We start from the raw sequence: 21,581 nt of genomic DNA, 5'->3' as shown, positions 1-21,581 counted from the left end.
ACCAAAAACTACTAGTACTGATAACTGAATTTAGTAAAGTAGCAGGATCCAAAATAAATTCCAGAAATCAGTTGCATTTACTGGTATATACACCAATAATTAACTATCACAGAGGGAAAAGAAGAAAATAATTCCATTTAAAGTGAAATAAAATAAATTATACTGGGATAAGTTTAGCAAAGCAGGGACTTTAGCAAAGCATTTTGAATATCTGTACTTCAAAAATTATAAGACACTGAAAAAAGAATTTGAAGAAGATACATATAAGTGGAAGCATATACTGTGTTCATGGATTGGAAGAATTATTATTAAAATGTCCATATCATCCAAAGCAATTTATAGATTCAGCCCAATTCCAATGAAGATACCAATAGTGTACTTCACAGAACTGGAACAGATAGTCCAGAAATATATATGGAACTACAAAAGATACCAAATAGTCACAGCAACTTGAGAAAGAACAGTGAAGTCGGAGGTGTCACACTGCCTGATATCAAACTGAGCTACAAGGCCATCTTAGTCACACAGCATGCCACTGGCATGAAAACAGACATAAATCAATGAACCAGAATAGAGAGCCCAGAAATAAACCCCTGTACCTATGTTCAATTAACATTTAACAACAGAGGCAAGGACATACAGTGGGGTAAATAGAGTCTATTCAATAAATGATGTTGAAAAAAATTGGACAGATAACAGCGACAAATTGAAACAACCACTGTCTTACCACATACATTAGAATAACTCAAAATGGATAAACAACTTAAATGATAAACTCGAAGCCACAAATATCCTAGAACAAAACATAGGCACTAAGGTCTTGGATATTTCTCATAGCAATATTTTTTTCTGATACATTTCTTCAGGCATGGGGAACAAAAGATAAAATAAACTAATGGGACTAAATTAAATAAATGCTTTTGCACAAGAAAGGTAACCAGCAACAAAAGGAAAAGACAGCCCACTATCTGGGAGAACATATTTGCCAATGATATATCTGATAAGCAGTTAATATCCAAAATTTATACAGACCTCAACACCAACAAAACAAACAATAGATTTAAAACATCGGCAAAGGACCTGAACAGACACTTCTCCAAAGAGGACATAGAGATGGCCAATAGACTTAAGGAAAGATGCTTAGTGTCACTAGAGTGGGCCTAAGCATGCAGTTGGACATCCTCTGAGGGCTCCTGGGCTGCCAGAGGGATGTCTGACTGCCAGCTTAGGCCTGATCCCCCAGGGAGTTGGCCTAAGCTGTCAGTCAGACATCACCAAGGGGTCTCAGGCTGTAAGAGGGTGCAGGCCAGGCTGAGGGACTTCCCCCTTAGTACACGAGTTTTTGTGCACCAGCCCTCTAGTCAGTAGATGAGTGGATAAAAAAATAGTGCTACAAATACTAGTATACAATGGAATAATACTTAGCCATTAAAAACAATGAAATCTAACCATTTGCAACAGCATGGGTGGACTTAGAGGGTATTATTGCTAAGGGGAATAAGTCAGTCGGAGAAAGACAAATACCATGTGATTTCACTTATATGTGGACTCTAAAGAATGAAATAAATGAACAAACTAAATAGAAACAGACTCATTGATACAGAGAACAAACTTATTGTTGTCAGATGGGAGAGGGATTGGGGGGTTTGGTGAAGAAGGTGAAGGAATTAAGAAGTACAAATTGACGGTTGCAAAATAGTCCTAGGAATGTTAAGTACATCATAAGGAATATAGTCACTAATATTGTAGTAATTAGGTATGGTGCCAAGTAAGTACTAGACTTATTAGGAGGATCACTTCATACATTATATAAATTTCTTACTCCTGTGTACCTGAAACTAATATAAAATTGAATGTCAAGTATAATTGAAAAGTAAAATTAAAAAATAAATTATAAAAAATCATGACACTATTTTGAATTACTTTATGGATAAAAAATGGAAAGAGTAAATACTATGAATAATTTCTTTTTAAATATAGCTTACTAAATTGACCCTATTTGAATCATAAACTCTATCAGAACAATTGTCACAGAATAAAATGGAGGAAATATATAAAGAGTTTTCCCACTAAAAGACATAGATAGTGTCATGGAAAGTCTGTCAAAAATTTTATAAGTCAAAATATAAAGAAAACTTAAACCACTCCAACGCAGAGCAAGTGGCTTTTTTCCCCCAAAAAATTGTTTTATGGAACATTTATCATTGATCCTGAAACTGACAAAGACTTCATAAAAAATTATTAGTTTTAAAATGTATAACCATTCTCAGTTATGACTGTTGATGCAAATATTTTAAATAAGAGTTCACAGATTTTAACAGAATATTTTAAAGATAACCATTAAGGTTTCTTCCTTAGATTATTGAGAAACCATTAATTTATTATTTCAGTTGACTAATGAGGAAGATAAGCGTGTGATCTCCATAGATGTAGTGGAGACATTTGACCTTTCCAGGTCATCCTGCTCCCTCTCATAGGCTGCCAGGCTTTGCCCCCTCTGCACCAGGCAGGAGGGCCTGCTCGGAATTTCCACCCTGCCTCAGTCTTTGGCATATGCACCCAGTGGAGGCCAGTATAACAGACCTGATGGGTGGGTAAGGAATTCACTTGTGTCCGGGACTCCCAGGGATTCTCAACTCTCATGTTAGTCTACCTGTCATCTCTAAACATTCATTAATTTCCTGTTGATTTTTGCCTCTGGTTTTAATTTTCTCCGGCCTGCCAAGAGTGGAACCATTGGTATCTCCCATCTCTCCTTAGAGGAATTTGTCAAACTTCGGAATTCAGTGTGCGTGGTTGCTTCATAACCTCAGCTTTAGATATTCTAGAGAGTTCAGAGGGCAGAAGATCCGTGTCCCAGCTCAAGTAATCAGGAAAGAAGGGCTGACTGCTCCCTACCTCTGCCTCTTTGTTTTATTCAGGTCCTCAGAGAGTTGGATGCCCACCCACATGGAGGAGGGCAACTGACTTTACTGATTGTACCGATGATTCAAATGCCAATTTCATCCAGTTCACACCCAGAAATAACATTTAGCCAAATATCTGGATACCCAACAATCCAGTCAGGTTGACACAAAACCCTTACACACACACACACACACACACACACACACACACACGGCTTACTCATCAGTGTAACCCAGTAACTAGTCACAGACACCTCTCCTATTAGCAACCTCATTATTATTGGTTTAAAATAGACATGTTAAGTTACATTCATTGGAGGATTTTCTTTTTTTTTCTTTTTATTAAAATATATTTTATTGATTTTTTACAGAGAGGAAGAGAGAGGGATAGAGAGTTAGAAACATCGATGAGAGATCATCAACCAGCTGCCTCTTGCACACCCACTACTGGGGATGTGCCCGCAACCAAGGTACATGTCCTTGACCGGAATCGAACCCGGGACCTTTCAGTCCGCAGGCCGACGCTCTATCCACTGAGCCAAACTGGTGCCAGCTGGAGGATTTTCTTTTATTTTTTTTGTCTTCAATGTATAAAGAATTTCAGTATTTACTTGTGTTTACTCCCCAGTGGTGGCATTTTGAAAACAACTGATAGTATTTATTAGAAAATTATCTGACCATATTCCAGGAATGGAAGAGGAACTGTAACTAATAAGCCAGCACACAGAAGAAGAGAAACAAATCCTTCTACAGGCAAATACATATTGGTATATTAAATAAGGATGAGGGAATAATCACCAAGCTTTTCATAAACAGAATACCTTTCTGAGATTAGTCACTAACCTCAGGTTTTCAATCAGAGACTCTGTAAGGACCACCGGGGCTTTGTTTTGTGTTGTCAGAGTTCCTGCCTCATGTGAATATTGGGTTTAGGGAGAAGGGCACAAGCACAAACCAAATCGATGCAAAATTAAATGCACAGCTGGGCGATATCCTTTAAAACTACATACAGCCAGCAAGACTGTAGATGTTAATGAGCATTCAATTCACTCTTCATCTCTCCTAGCCTCCGTCCTATAATTTGTTTCTCTTGATTTCTGATTTGTGTCATTTATTTATTGATCTTATTATTTAAAAAGCACACACACACTTTGCTTCTGATTTTGGATCCTCATCTTCATCCTTGTGGTGCCTAAGTTTGGCCTCAGCTTCACTCCTCATCCCAGTTCTCCTTTCTCTGACAGGTGCTCCTGTAGGTAAACACCCGGGTGCGGTCACGCACCATCCCCTCGCCAGTGTTCCAAATGAGAGGAGGACCTCTGCACTTCTCCCTTTTTCTCAGATATTTCATATCTTTTTTTACCTTTTTTTTTTTGTAATTTCTATTCAATGGCAGCTTTTTCTGGGTTAAGCTTACATTAATCCAGATCTATCTACATCTTCTACTTAAATTGATTTGTGAATTGTTGTATCTAAGTGATGGGTATACATTTATATATATAAATTGATTTCAGAAAGAAAGGGAAAGGGGGAGAGAGAGATGGAAACATCAATGATGAGAACAATTGATTAGTTTCCTCCTGCACACCCCCATCGAGGCTGCAACACGGGCATGTGACTTTGACCAGAAATCAAACCCGGGATCTTTCAGTCTGCACGCGAACGCTCTATCCCCTAAGCCAAAGGAGCTAGGGTGATTTGTATACTTTTTAATATTTTCCTATGTTAGTGGAATCTGTATATGTCTCTGGTGAGTCATTGGTGGATCATTTGTGGTATCTCTGCTCATAGGCAAGAGGGAAGCTTAACCCATTGCTTAAGGGTAGAACAAAGCTCAGTGTCATGCTTTTTGAGAGGACACAGTGAAGCCTTGGTGATTCCTGTGCCCTCCCTGTGAGCTGTAATTAACATATGCCCTTTAGGAACTGTTTGGAAGTGCTTGAGTTTAGACATGCTAGGGATGATAATGCATTATAGAAAAAGCAATTTTACAGAGTTTGTGGAAGATAATGCATAGTAAGCATCCATATTAACTATTCTTATTATCTTTTGTACCATTTTCTTTTGGGACTTAAAGAAAAAAAGCATGTCCATAATTATGTAACCGCTCAGGACTCTGATCATCTCCATTTATTGCTGACAGGGCAGGTGACCGATTCTTTTTTGAAGTGGAACAAATTGATTGTTAGACTTTCAGAAATGCTGCCTTGGTTGCGGGTGCATCCCCAGTAGGGGGTGTGCAAGAGGCAGCTGATCGATGATTCTCTCTCATCGATGTTTCTAACTCTCTGTCCCTCTCAATTCCTTTCTGTGTAAAATCAATAAAATATATTAAAAAAAAAAAGAAAAAAAAAGAAAGGATTCATTATTAAAAAAAAAAAATCAGTTTTGGTAAGCAGTACCAGTCCAATTTTTGTTGGATAATCCAGTTTTTAAAATGCTGGTGTTTTGGGCACTTGGGCTGTTTCTAAGTCTTAGCTATTGTAAGTTGTGCTGCTATGAACATAGTGGTGCATATGTCCTTTATGATGAGTGCTTCAGGTTTCTTAGGATCTATTCCTAGAAGTCAGATTACTGGGTCAAATGGGAGTTTCATTTTGCAGATGAGTGGGTAAAAAAAAACACCACTGTGGTACATTTACACAATGGAATACTGCATGGCAATAAAAAAGAAAGAACTCTTACCATTTGCAACAGCATGGATGGACCTGGAGAGTATTAATGCTGAGCAAAATAAGTCAGTCAGAGAAAGATAAGTATCACATGATCTCACTCATCTGTGGAATATAATGAATCAAATAAACTGATGATTAAATAAAAAATAGAACCATAATCATGGAAGCAGGAATAGACTGTTGAACCTCAAAGGCAAGGTAGGGAAGGTAGCAATCCACCAATGAACTTGTATGCATATATGTATAACCGGTAGACATGGACAGTGGGGTGGTGAGGGCCTGGGCTGGGGGTCGGGAGGATGGGGGTGGGCTTGGAGAGGTTAGTGGGGGGAAAGGGAGAACATATGTAATACCCTGTTTCCCCGAAAATAAGACAGTGTCTTATATTAATTTTTGCTCCCAAAGATGAGCTAGGTCTTATTTTCAGGGGATGTCTTATTTTTTTATGAAGAAGAATACGGTACACATTTATTGTTAAGTGAAAATTAAGGAAATTTATTACCTGTATACAGTACAGTAGTACGGTAGTTGTCAACCAAAACCAGACAAACTGTGAATCCTACACTATCAAGAATTTACTCATTTATTCAATGACAATCATGTCATCATCTTCTGGAACATCATCATAACAATCCAATTCCTGAATTTCCTGGTAAATTTCTTGTGACTCCATTTCTTTCAAAATCAGTGGACCAAATCTCTCATGTTTAGCAATAGCACTGTCTTTAAATGAGTACTTCTTGTCAAGGTAGCCTGCTCACAGTGCATTTGCAATGCAGTTGTCAGTGATTTTCTCCCATGAATTCTTCACCCAAGTCACAACTTATTGCAGTGTAGGTTTCACAAAGTTTTCACACTGATTTCTCTCTATTCTATTTTCAGTGTAGTCATGAATTTCCATGCGCAAATTGTCTTTGAATGGCTTGTTTATTGCAATAACAGGAGTCTGGAGATAGGCCGTCATTCCTGCGGGAATCATCTGATCTATTTTTCTTTCGTGAAGAAATGTCTTCAGGTCTTCAGCACAGTGAGTGCTGGCTGCATCCCAGACTAGCAGACCTCTTTGGCTCTCTAGCATAACAAGAGGCAGCATTAAATCGACCCACTTCCTTATAACTGCTTGTGTAGCCCAGGCTTTTTCAGTTTCAAGAATAAAAATGCCCAAAACCCGTTCAATCTTTTCCTTCTTACCCTTAGAAATGATTAAAGGTGGGATTTTAGTGCCATCCAGATGAATTGCCAAAATATAGGAAACACATGCACTTTCATAAGCAGTGGAGGGAATGTACACTAAGGAGGCACCCCGCTGTTCAATTGTTGTTTGAGATGATTGGCCCATAAACACTGCAGTTTCATCCATAGCAATCATGTTGGAAAGACTGTATTTAGAGAAGTCAGCATCATCAATAAAGGACTTGAATGCAAGTGCTCACTTAATAACTTGAGTATCTTCCAACCTAAACAGTGTTGTACTGGTAGATCTTCTTAAAGACAGTTCACTTCGCTGAAGGAAACTATCCAGCCAGTGTTGTGATGGTTTGAAGTCTTCGGGGGCTATGTCAAACTGTGGTGCCATTGCAAGGGCAAATTCTTGAATCTGAGCTCTATTCACAACCAAAGCCTTTGCTCTCCTGTCAAGAACCCATTCACAGATCAGGTCTTCCAGCTCGGAAAATAATGGTTACCGGCCTGATCCACACTTGCACTTTTTAGAATTTCCCTTGTCCACTTGTTCAATGAGATTACCATACTCTGCTCGCCATTTTTGGACCAATCTGATACTCAACATCTTCTCTTTGCAGAAAGCAGTAAGATTTGTCCACAAGAGTCTTCCATGATTCCTTCTTGTACTCCACGGAGTAGCCTTTTTTTTTTTTGCGCTCATTTCTAGGGTAAAAAAAAGGAATTGGGGTATCAAGGTGGGGGGAAGGGGATCACTTAAAATGACACAGGGGGGATCAGAGGGGGAAATAAAAATGGCACAGGAGAATCAGAGGGGGGATTACCATTTTAGTAACCCCTTTTGATCCTCCTGTGTCATTTTGATTGCCCCTTCTGATTCTCCTGTGTCATTTTAAGTGATACCCCTACCCCCACTGCTGTGCCACTGAACACCTTCATCAGACATCCCTCCTCCCCCTTTATCAGACATTTACCCCCTGGGACCTGCCTGGAGACTGTCACTGGATTTGCTGGGGCCTGGAACTGGGCTGGAGCAGGGTCTGCTATTGACTGAGAACCTTCAGTCATCATGAGGGTGGCCGAGAGCATCAGGTAGTGTCACCAGACAGACCAGCACTCACCACCTTTACAGAGTCCTATCTGCTCTAATCCTCCTGTTCTTCTACAGGCATCTGTGAAAGTCTCCTCTCTCCCGCCCCAAGGTCACTGCTCACTTGGACCTCAACTCTGCTTCCACACAGCAGTGAAGTCAGGACTCCGTGTAATGTCACTGGTTGCTAGATGCCAGTTGGGGGGGCCCTAGCGACCAGTTTACGGTAAATTAATTTTCATTCTGAGACAGAGCCTGGGGGACCTTATTTTCAGGGGGATGCCTTATATTTCACTCAGAAGGAAACCTGTAAGTAGGTCTTATTTTCGGAGGATGTTTTATTTTCAGGGAAACACAGTAGCTCACAAAAGCCAATTGTTAAAATTTCTGAAATTTTGTGTTTATGATTAGATACAGTCATTATTAAGAATTAAATTTGCATAGACTTAGAATTAAATTAAAAGCAAAGCGAACATATACTAAAAATGTAACAGTTTCCTAACTATTTTACACATTTTGCTAATACTGGTATTCTGTAAGTTTACATCTATTATAGGATATGGTGATGACACTTTAAAATATGATACAGCACAATTGTTCTAATTCTGCCCTCAATAATATCTTGATGTTATCTTGAAATCAGGCACAGTGGGAGTATTTACACCATGGTAATGAGCAAGTACTATAAATCAGGGCATAATTTACTGTTTCATTGATTGTTTAGACTTAAAAATGGTAAAATGTTACTAATGCAAATTATACTTAAAGGTATTTTGTAATAATAGCCTAGCATTGTAAACAATACCAAAAATTGAGGACATTTTCTTTCAGTATTTGAAAACTTCCAGTATTTGAAACTTGGTCACACCATTGATGAACAAGTGAAATTCTGGCAACCATCTTTATTACTTGAATATCATTTACTCAGTAACATAAGCATAACAACCAGCTTTTATATCTACATGTTAGAATTACACTAATTTTGTCCAAAAAGAAAGCATTCTGTGAGAATCAATTGGTTATAAGGAATTTACAATAAATAATATTACATATTATTTGTAATTTATATGCTACACATCCTTTACATCAATAGCAAGGACTGTCTATCTTGCCATGGGATAACTTCCTTGGTTGGCCATTCTAGCTGAAGCCTGGATATTCTCTCTGGGATGGTTACCCAGGATCCTTGTTTCTCAGTTATGGGCTTCTTCATTCTGATGTGGATTGGTAAATCGACCCTCCCTTGGATTACAATACTCTCAAAACCAGCTTCCTATTGGTATAGTTTTAGGGCTTGGGGACTGGTATTAAGGGTTTATTAGCCATAGGTTTTATTAGACATAGGCTGTTTCAGGCACACCTTGGAGGAATAAAAGTACTTTGGAAATACAGTTCTTGGTGAACAGTATAGTTTTGCTCCATTTGCTTCTGGTGAAGTCCAAGTTTAAGAAAATTTGTCTAGATGTAAATTTTAAGCCTGAGGCATCTTCTCCATTAATTACAGGTCTCTCTGCTCTGTTTATCTCCTTGCCCTGGGCTCAATAGCTGTTGCCTTAAGACTGTTCCTGGGCTCAGACAGGAAGTCCTTGATCCCATCACTGCCTGAAGGCTTTGTGACTCTTTGCAAGGGAGCACCGGTATCTAAACTACTGTTTGTTTACCACTATTAACAACTGCTTCAAGGTTGAAGAACAGAAGTAGTTTCAGGACTTCACTCTAAAGTGTAGACTACATAGAGGTGATGAAAGATTCCCTTGGAAAAATGGTGATTCCTTCCTTTTCTGCGTGCAGCCTGAGTATCACTAATCTGATGTCATCTCTTTAGTAGGATTATGCTAAAAATGGTAGAGGTATCATATGAAAATATATAAAGTGTTTTGCTACAATTTATTCTAGTCCTACAGCTTTAGCCCATTGCTTGCATTCCAAATAATGCAGGCAATGATGGCCTCAAATATTCTGCTGGTATATAAGAAAGATCACAAGTTTTCCAGTTCAAAATAATCCCAGTCCTTATTGCCAAGGTATCATTTCTACCAGCAAATCAATTATACACTTTAGGATTGCTTAAAGCATCCTACTTTTAGATACCAAATTCTGTTATCAGAAGTTATGTATCCAGCTTTGAATCATAGGAAATTAAAAAACAGTAGCAAAAACATTTTAATAATTTTTTCTTATAAAAAGCCTAGATATAGTAACACAGAGCTGGTATGACAGCCCCACAACTGTACCAGGTGGACTTCAGTGTTTTATCCACCATTCAGAGGGGGAGAGGCAGAGGACAGAGGGTACATACAGTATTGATCTAGTCTCCTTTTAACGGAGCTTTACTGAAAGCCCTATGTGTAAAATAATATATAATAATAGTAATTTCTGGTAAAATGGATAAAGATATCACCACAAATGGAAATCTGACAAAGCCACACAGACATATTAAGTTCAATTTTTTTCTATAACTATAATTATCTTTTTATTAAAACTGGAATAATTTATAAAGAAGCTCTCTGGGTCAGTTGTCAAGGGCAATACTAATGTCAAATTTTGGACATTGGTAACCACAGTAGAATTTTCATAAGGATTATAAAAATTATAATTATCTATTGATGATTGGATAAGAGACCCACCTCAACTTTATAGTTCTATAGCAATCTCTGTATTTTATAAATTAAAAAGGCCTTCCCAGCTTGGATCCAGTAATTTCATTTTCTCTAAAATATCAGTGTAATCACATAAAAGAGAAAAAAACCCCAAGAGAAGTTCTCTTGCTATTAGCAGTAACATATATAAAACTCTTCTTAGGAAAGGACCATTAATCATGTAATTGGAAAGAGTCCTACAAAGTTATTTATACCATCTTGGACAGACAAATGAGCATTCAAACCTTAATAATATATCCAAAGAAGATTTAAATTCTTTTGTTGGTTTAATTATTATGGGCACTGCCTTTGAGCTATGCTAAAAAGCATTGATGAATCTAGTTTTTTTTAAGAGGTATTTATTGAGCATGTATGTGCTTATAACACTCAAAGCAATGTGAGATATTGTCTTTGGCAGCAATGACAATGTAATCTAACTGCCCTCCCCTGCAGGCTTGATTGCTCCCAACTGCCCTCCCTTGCAGGTCTGGTCCCTCCCAAATGCCCTCCCCTGCTACCCATCTTGTGTCCACTTGGGGGCAGCCATCTTTTATTTATAGAAGATAAACAAATCCCAGATAACAGGGCCTCCACTTTGGTTGCCAGGGGGCATGGCTGGCCTGCAAACCACCATAGGCCCCTCGCCCAGGCTGCTGCCCCAAACCCCAAGGGAACACCCACCCTGATCCAGGACACCCTTCAGGGCGAACCAGCTGGCCTCCATCCATGCACCAGGCCTCTATCCTATTAAATAAAAGAGTAATATTACAGATTGACCATCACTCCCAATACTCAAGATGGCTGCCCCCATGTGGTCAAAGATTCTGCCCCCATGTGGACACAAGATGACCACTACAAGATGGCCAGCAGGGGAGGGCAGTTGGGAGAAGCCAGGCCTGCAAGGGAGGGCAGTTGGGGGCAATCAACCCTGCAGGGGAGGACAGTTAGGGGTGACCAGGCTGGCAGATGAGGAAAGTTGGGGGCAAATAGGCTGGCAGGGGAGCAGTTAGATATCAATCAGGCTGGCATGGGAGTGGTTAGGAGGTGATCAGGCTGGCAAGCAGAAGTAATTAGGGGCAATCAGAAAGGCAGGCAGGCGAGCAGTTGGGAGCCAGCAGTCCTGGATTGTGAGAGGGATCTGGATTGTGGTGGTAAGAGGCCTAAATGGGCAGTCAGACATCCCTCAAGGGGTCTCAGATTGGAAAGGGTGCAGGCTGGGCTGAGGGACACTCCCCCCCTCCCAGTGCATGAATTTTGTGCATTGGGCTTCTAGTATGTAATAAAAGGTAGGTCACCTCCAAAAGTAAGAGTTCATAGAGCCTGTGAATAATGAAAACAACTTGGTCTCCTTATTCAATTATGATTCACATCATGCTGACCATTATCTCTCTACTTCACATGTGAATTCCAAATGGTGAGTCAATGTCTATAGGAAATGGCTACAATTACAATGGTTTCTTAGCACTGGAAACTGAACCCTAAATGAGAACTTGACATGAAATACCACATTCTTAATCTATTTTTTTCCAGTTAATATTGTGTTAATTTTATTAAAAATTTTAAAAACATATTTCAATTAAAACAAGTGCTATTGCCCTGGCTGGTTTGGCTCGGTGGATAGAGCATTGGCCTGCGGACTCAAGGATCACAGGTTCGATTCTGGTCAGGGGCATGTACTTTGATTATGGACACATCCCTGATTGGGAGTGTGCAGGAGGCAGCTGGTCGATGTTTCTCTCTCATTGATGTTTCTGGCTCTATCCTTCTCCCTTCCTCTGTGTAAAAAATCAAAATATATTAAAAACAAAAACAAAAACACAAGTGCTATTAATTGAGTATCTATCAATAGTTAGTAATTTGGAGATGATGATGTGATTTTATCTACATATTCTTATAAACTGTACTTTTTGCTTTTACCCCAATGAGAATGGGGAAGCTGGTTTTTGATGTAATGGATAGCGAGTATACTTAAGTTGAACTTAGTCACTGAATAACAGAATGGTTTTGTAGGGTCAATAACTAAAGAGCTGGCTCTTTAAATTATATAAATTCCTACACTTGTGTCATTTTTAGAAACTTGTTCTTTTTTTAAAAATTTATTGTTTAAAGTATTACAAATAGTAGTGCATATGTTTCCTTTTTTCCCCATTGACCTACCCTCTTCCTCCCCAACTCCCAGCACATGCCCTTACCCCATATCCCCCAGTGTCTTGTGTCCATTGGTTATGCTTATATGCATGTATACAAGTCCTTAGGTTGAGGACTCCATATTTAACCATGTAATGAATTAATTTACAGAGCTCTGATCTTGTCCAAACATAGTTGATTTCTCTCTCTGGCAGTGGCATGCATAGATGATAGGGTAGTATTGTGAGCATCATCCTGTCATTGGTAAAAGCAGGTGTGATTGTTACACTGGTGGATGCTAAAGATGACTTATGTTATAATTCTATTAGTGTGGACCAATGTCTGCAGTAACTAAAGGCACATCTGGAATTGACTACTCAGACATCATTTTCCAGATAAGTAAACTATCTCTCAGCAACTTTACTGGCTAACTAGGAAAATGGAAGTTTAATTCATATGAAAGGGAGTGGTCTTTGCTGATTTTCCTTCCATGGAGTGGATTCAAGGAGATTTAACTCAGGAAAAAACATAATTTGAAATTTGAATAATTTAATTCTGGCTTTCTCTACTGAATCAGTTGAACCAAGTTATTCCTAGACAATAAATCATCAGAAATACTCATTTGCTTGGCTTATTTTGTGCTGCCCCCACAAAAAACTTATATTTTCTTAAAATTCCTACAAATGATTGACAGAGACTATTTCCCCAACCTCTGAATGCTACAACACATATGCTTTTTTTTTTTCCTTCCTTGTACAGATTAAACAACCAGGGTGGGTGATTTCCCCAGGGTCACATGGTGCTTGAGTGCTAAGGCTTTGACTACATGTTACATTTTGTGTCTCTGGTCAAAGGATTTTATTCCACCTGAGTTTCAATACACCCATGGCTCTTTCTTAATTCTAATTCTGAAAAGGCCAAGTAGAACTGTTAATGCTCACATTCAACAAAAACATCTGTTCTAGGCAGTTGCTGACTGACTAGTAATATTCATCTTCTCTGCCAGATCTAAATTGAACCTGGGAGAATTTCCACATTTGCCAGTAAACTATTTAAGTTTCCATATTGGAATGTTTACCAGAGAAAAGAAATAGCTCACATATCTCTTCTTAACGCCTATGAAGAAAATTGCCCCCAAAAGGTAAACTGTGACTTCTTGTGGGCGGGAAAGAGGATTTCACAAAAAGTGGAATCACTCTTGCTTTGGCGAAGAAGTTAATTCCTTTCCCACTTCCAAATCTGGCAACAATGCATGCAAATCCCATATAATAAAAAGCCTAATATGCAAGTTGATCTAACAGGGGAACAGCTGGTCATTATGATGGCCATTGACCACCAGGGGGCAGACACTCAAACAGGAGCTGCCCCTAGCCTGCAGGCCCCAGGCCAGCCAAAGCAGGTGCCAGCAGGGGCCCCCTGATTGCCCTGCCAGTTGCCTCAAAGGAGTAGGTGACTGGTGGTGGTGGCAGGACAATCAGAGGGCAGGGCTGGCAATTCTGTGGTACCAGGCTGGCCAAGGCAGGTGCTAGCAGGGCCTCCCCGATCGCCCCATGGGTCGCCCCACAGATTGGCCCTGATTGCCATTCAGGCCTAGGGACCCTACCAATGCAAGAATGTTGTGTATTGGGCCTCTAGTATCCACATATTCTGCCTCCCTCATTACAGTGGGTGAACTGAACATCCAACTTCAACCATTACACTTGTGCACAGAATCCCATCCTTGTTCTCCTTCCACTTGTATTATCAAAAATTTCCTCTCTCCTGGTCCTTCACATTAGCATACATAGATGTTACAAAATCTTTCATTAAATAAAAATCTCTTACCCTTTCCTCAATTTCATATATTCTCTAGCCATGTCCCATTTTTTGCTACCTTCTTTATTGTGAAATTTATCCAAAGAGTTGCCTCAAGTTCTTGTTTTCATTTCTTCAGCTTTTACCTCTCCTCAGCCCACAACAAGCAGATTGCCGTAAGTATAATTCTATTGAAACCCATCTTACAGAGGTCACCAGTGTTAGGGTGACCACCTGTTCTTGTTTGCCCAGGATAGTCCCAATTTACACTAATATTTTGGCAGAATTATTGATAACTTTCACTTTAAAAAAAAATCATGGTTTGGACTATAAATTACATGGGTTATAAACCATTATACCAATAACCTCCATCTTGTAAATTTTACTGGTTACTTCTCTTTACTATTTTTCTCAACATACTAGTTGAGTTCTTCATTGACCTCTACATGTTAGCACACTGCCAGGCTTTCAAATCACCTTTCACCTCTCCTCATTTCTTCTCTCATCTCTACCCATATTCTCCCCATAAGTCAATTCGTCCACTCCCATAGCTTTGAATACTACTATCTTTGAATAGTTCACATATTTATACCTCCATCTCTGACATCTTCCCTGGACTCTAAACTCACATTCATTGCCTATTTGGTAGTTGCACTTGCTTGTCCAATAGGCATCTTGAGTTTAGCATGTCCAATATTAGAAACTTCAATTCCCTTCCATCCTTTACCTATTTTTCCCTTAGGGCTTTTACTCTAAATCACATCACCATTATCTCAGTTACAGGAGTAAAAAAACTATGCTTCATCCTCCTTTACTCTTATTTTCTTCAAAACCCATAACCCATCTTCAGCAAGTTTTATTGACTATATCAGAACATATCATCAGCCGAAACCAGTTTGGCTCAGTGGATAGAGCATCAGCCTGCGGATTGAAGGGTCCTGGGTTCAATTCCAGTCAAGGGCATGGACCTTGGTTGCGGGCACATCCCCGTCAGGGGGTGTGCAAGAGGCAGCTGGTCGATGTTACTCGCTCATCGATGTTTCTAACTCTCTATCCCTCTCTCTTCCTCTCTGTAAAAAATCAATAAAATAAAAAATATAAAAAGAACATATCATCAACCTTACTGCTTTCCATCTCTCTTACCATATGCATCATCCAAGTCAGGCTGTGTTCTTACCAGCACTTCCCATGGACTTCCTGCTTCTATTCTTGCTTTTCTACCACGTAACAGGTTTGTTACTCTTCCAATCGAACATTCCATAGACTTTCTATAGAATAATAAGAATAAAATCTAGATTTCTGCCCACTACTTCAAAAGCTCTGGTTGACTCCATTTCCTTAAATTTATAGATTAGGATTCTCTTCCTTGTTTGGCTGTATCACAATAGCCTTTGTGCTGTAGAATAAACAAGCCAAGCGTTTCCTGCCTCAGGAATTTTGACCTCAAAGGTTCCTCCACCTGGGGAGTTCTTCCTCTGTGCCTCCTAATAGCTTTGCTTTCTCACTTCATTCAGGTTTGAAACCTTACGTAAAGTAGCATACCCATCACTGTCCATCTCTTTACACTGCTTCATTTTTCTTTCTAGCTTTTATCACCACTGAAAATTGTACTGCCTCTGAGTATGTTTGTTTTTTATCCTCTACAATGTAAATTCAGAAAATAGAACAAGGATTTTGTCTTTCCTGTTTATCCCTAAATCCTTAGTGTCTAGTTTAGTATCACCATACAGTAGACGTTTAATAAATATTTTCTGAAGGAATGAATGAATCAGTTCATAAATGAGTGAATTCAGAATTCTGAATACTCCTGACCTCATCAACTGTCTATTCCCCTTTATACTTGTTGAAGATTGATCTCATTATATGTACTTTTTTAGATCTGACTCGGTGACGGATATTCTCATAGGCTGTAAATTCTCAAAAGGCAACAGTTGAAGTGGCTGATTCATCAAAAGAGCTACTAAAGAGCTATGTATCTGAGTGCCTAACTTGTATCATTTTTACAGTCCTCTACCAGTTGAGCTATTAAAGGCCCCACATGTTCCTTTTAGACATGTAGACATATCCATATCTATAAAGACCACAATGGACTTCCCAGGTGTAAACAGTCCTGAATTCTCTTCATTGCTGGTTTCTTACTCAATTGCCATATATATTTGAATTTAGTTTCCAATCTGACTCTAAACCTACCTTTAGGTGAGGGTTGGGGGTGAGAGAAATATAAGTATAATTTCCTAGTTTCCAAGAGAATAAAAATATATTGAAATTGTCAGAAGAATAACAGAAATAGCCAAAAGTATATAGTAAATTAGTTATTTGTAAAAAATAAATAGGCATTATCATCTTTTACCAGTAGAAATATCTACTGTGAGTACATTTGAGCAATTAGTATTTCCTCTTCAATTTTTACTTTGTGACCCCCTCAGGCTAGTGAACTTAAATTTGCCAGTGTATCTTGTTCTTGTAGTGGTCTACATCAGCATGTTCTTGTTCTGAAAGCTTCAGACCCACTAGTGGCCCTTTAGCTGGCATTTCAGCTGGAACAAATAAAGCTCTTTGTTAACTGTGTGGAGTAACCTGGGCACATGCAGAGTTTAAAATGCTCCATAATATTTTAAATATTATAAGCCAAGAGCTATCTAAATTACAGTATAAATAAGGTTTGTGTTGACAAAATGTTTTAGTACAAGGACATTAATTCAACTGAAGAAGGCACAGATATCAGAGTTTACCATGGACTAGATGAAATACCCTTGAAGACTACCACCTCTTGCCCTAATCCTGCATTCCCTAAAGGAACTTCTTGCTATTAATTTGGCCTCCCAGTAATTCAAAACTAAAAAGGAAGTGTCTCCAGGTCCTGGCCAAGTGGCTCAGTTGGTTAGTGTTGTCCCTATATGCCAAAGTTTCAGGTACTATCCCCAGTCAGGGCACATAAAGAATCAACTAATGAATGCATAACTAAGTGGAAAAACAAATCATTGTTTCTCTCTGTCTCTTTTTTTTCTCTTTCTCTCTTCCCCTTCCTCTCGCTCTCAAGTCAGTTATTAAAACAAAGTATTTCCATGAGATTCTCCTCCAAAATAAGTTAATAACTAGTCATTTGGCCTTAGCCTTTCAAATATTAACATCTCCAAATTCAGTAAATTTGTCTTATTTTCTATGGAAATAATAAGCAATATATTTAAAAACTTAATATGAGAATGTTTATAACATTATTTACAATGGTTAAAAAATTGGAATAACAAATGTTATATGTTTAAGAGTGGTCAGGTAAAATACTCAGTGACAAATTCTTATGTATGCTATCATTAAAAACATACTTTAATGTCTAATATAGAAAAATGCTCGTAGTATGAAAAATATTTAAGATAAAACTACTTCATATAATATATTTTGTGTGTATGTGTGTATATTATGATGTAAAATATTGCAAAGAAAGATAACAAAGTGTTAATGGTTACATCAAATGATAATTTTAAAAATGGTTTTTATTCTACTTTATATGCATTCTCTTCTAATATGTTTTTTTTGTACTTACTAAATTTTGCATGAGTATGTAATACCTTTTAAATCAGAAAACTATACATAAATTTATATCTATTTATGTGGTTTAGTCAAACATCATTTTTTTCCCAGAGATATATTGTGTTTTTTCTACACATTTTCAGAAGAGTAAGTTTATTTTGAAGCATCCACTTTGCTCTAAATTAGTTCTATGGACTATTAAGAATGAAACCCTAAGAATGTGCAATTTACAAATTTGATTTAAGTAAAAATATAATTCCACAGTATAGGAAATTGTGAGAATTTTCATATTCAAATATGATCACAGCAATGAAATGATACAATTAAAATTCTTACAATCCAAAAACCCAGGTGACTGTTACTCTGGAGATGTCAGGTTCTTGAGGAATTAATTTCAAAAAAACTTGAGTAAGTAACACAAATTATGACATATCTATTCCTACCCTCCCATCTCTGAAAATATCCAGAATTCACTTTAAAAATTTGCAAAAATGCAAACCCCCATACAGATAAAAGATGAAGGGAGGGAATTAAAGATGAAGCAGCAGATGAGATAATAGACAGGATAATTACAAAGCTTTAAAAGCCTTGGATTTATTTTTAAGATGTAAGAGCTCTATTTAGAAAAGCCCATAACTAACTTTATGTGAATCCTGAATGAATTATTCTGAAACATGTGAATAGTAATGAAATGAAGGAAAGCAAAGTTTGCTTTGTTTACTGTGCCATGTCTGTTCTGGCTGGCCCTATACCTAAAGGGCCCAGTGATGTTCTGACCTTCATACACAGAGTTAATGCCACTGACCTCAGGGCTTGGGGTTTTGTACGATGAACTATTTATTTCTCCCTTTCTGATTTTTCACCATGGCCAACAAAATTAAATTGCTGTCTTTTCAGAAGAATTAGGACACTTCTGCTTCTTTCTGCCCCTCACACTATGTAAGAGAAGGAAAGTAGCTTATCACAGTGATGAGGTGGAAAACAAACTAATACTTTCATTTTAGAGCTGGCTTGTTCTCAGATAGAACTTGCTCTTTTCTTTGGAATCTCCCATTGGCCACATGTAATAATCAATCTATTGCTGTGCTCTGGCTATCGCTGGAAGCCTGTGTTTGCTCTATCAAGGTTGTGTGGGCAGCCGAGGGTCTAGATGCAAAGACTACCAAATGTTTCAATCTCTATCTGACTCATGGTTTAATTTTTTAGGTGGTTCCAAATTCAGAGAGGGAATAGGGTTTGAATGCTACTTACCTCAGAGAACCCCAAAAGCTGCATTTCCTTGAGTGGTCTTAAATTTATAATGACCTGGATGGATCTCTATATAAGCAATAATATATAGGGTGGATCTCTATAAGCAACAATATAAGGATAAATATTGTCAATATCAGCAACCACACAAAAGTTTGAGCTTTAAGCCACAGAACATATTCTAGTTGGCACATTTTAATTGGCAAAATTTGCATATATTAATTATGTGAAGTGGCATTATAGGAAATAATATCTCAGCATTCTTGGGAAGAATAGATTATCAGTGATTTTAGGATTAGATGAAGCATTGTGACTTTTGGACAAGAGAATGATTAGAAATTTATTTTGCAATATTATTTATAAGGAATTTTAATCTGGCTTCATTTGGGATCCACATCTATGGGTGGCAATACTATGCTCAAAACGTAACACCTCTTTTTCCACAAGAAGACTAATTTAGAGCCACAGTCATTAACTCTGTGAAGATGTTAGTTCCTTAAGTGTAAGTAACATAAACTTTCTTTAAAGCTAAACAGAGTGGCCCTGACAAGGTAGCTCAGTTGATTAGAGCAATTCTCAATATGACAAGGTTGCAGGTTTGATCCCCAGTCAAGGCCCATACAAGGCTCAACTAATGAATGCATAGATAAGGGAAACAGGAAATGGATGTTTCTCTCCTTCCTGCTCTTTCTTAAATCAATAAATAAAAATAGAGTATGTATGTTAGTACTGGTCCTCCAAGAAGCAGATGCCAAGACAGAAATAAATAGGCAAATATTTTCTTAGGAGGAGAAAAATAGAGAGAGAGCTGGAAAAAGTCTTCAGACCTGGTGCAAGTCTGACAGTGAGTTAAGAAGAGAAAAAGGAAAGGCTGAACAGAAGCATCTCGGGCAGCAAGGCGATCAGGGAAGGCCTGGAGCTGTCAGATTCCTAGGTCTCCCACAATGCACCTGCCTTTGTGTCACTTCCCCAGTCAGCCATTGACTGATTGCAGCAATTGGAAGTGGCCTGGGCACTATCACAAATGTGGCAATGGATTTCAAAGTGTTCCAGCTAGTCAATTTGCTCTCCATAGTTGGGAATATGCATGGCTGATGAACATGGCCATGAGACCCAGGGTTTGGCAATCAAGAGGAACAAAACTAGACTGTTTTCAAAATTGTGTTACCACGGTAATTTGCTAAGATTATTCCACCAGTAGAATGTTGTTTTCACTTATCTAGAGAAGAGCTGATTAATTAAGAAGTTCATTGTTTTTAGTATGTCTTGGACATACTGAAAAACATTCAGGGAAACAATTTGCTAAAATGATAAAGACAAGCTCAAGAGGTATTCAGAATTTGGCAAGAATCATTCATTTATACCCCCCTCCCCCAATGTAAGGTATATACAAGTATTCCATATTGTTCTTTCATCAAGGAATGTGCTCACTCCAAATTCTAGGTCCTGGTTACCAGCTAAATATCTAAATTCCCAATGTGTGGAGTGCATGTATGTGAGATGTGTAGTGTTGAATTGAGGAGAGAGGCAGAGAGAGATCTGAGATCCTTAGAGCTAAAACACATGTCAGTAATCAGTCAATAACTAGCTGGCACATGTGGAACTAAATTTAAACATATGTTTTTGGTTTAAAAAACAAAAACAAAAAAAACCTTGTTCTGACTGCCAAAGCAAGAGAGGATCTTAAATTTTTCTTTTAACCATCCTGAATTTATAATAGGGTAATCTTATGAAGGAAAACATAGTAAAATGCATTTATCGGAAACACATTTATGCTTGTACCAGAAGAACACGGTCATAATAATTTATCTAAGAGTTCTATGGTGAATTACGTTAGGCATTTATTTTCCAAAGCTTTTGCATATTTCACATGGGCCTGTGTAATATAATTTTTACAATGGAGTCCTCAGACAAATCATGCTTACTATCACCATGACCTTTTTTCCATCTGAGTACCGAGAATGATGTTTCTTTGTTGTAAAGTGAGAATCTGAAATGGCTTGTAGGGTAAAATCTCATTAGATCTCTTGATTTTACCATGCAGTGGGATGGGGCAGTGTTCTCTAAAATATGTATATTGGCATTGTAGTTCTCTTCACACCTTGGGTCACTAACACCATCCCAGAGCAGGATATTTGGCTTTCAGAACTCCTTACCCTCATTAAATAGCTTTCTTTGAGTTGTGCTCTAGCATTATGCCCTTGACTTTAGTTTTAAAAAAGTGGCTAAGTTAAACTTGCTGTTTCGCATTGTAGGGACATTGTTGAGGCTATTATTCATCATAGCAAAATATCCCCTCCTCTGTCTCAGTTCTTAGGAAGACTGTTTCTCCAATGCACCTGATAAATGTTTCCCTCACAGGTACTTTGAGTGTTGATTCTTAATCATGATT

This window comes from Pipistrellus hanaki (genome assembly GCF_964339955.1).
Source record: "Pipistrellus hanaki genome assembly, chromosome: 11".
In the NCBI taxonomy this organism is placed as follows: domain Eukaryota; kingdom Metazoa; phylum Chordata; class Mammalia; order Chiroptera; family Vespertilionidae; genus Pipistrellus; species Pipistrellus hanaki.
Note: the sequence above shows the minus strand (reverse complement) of the source record.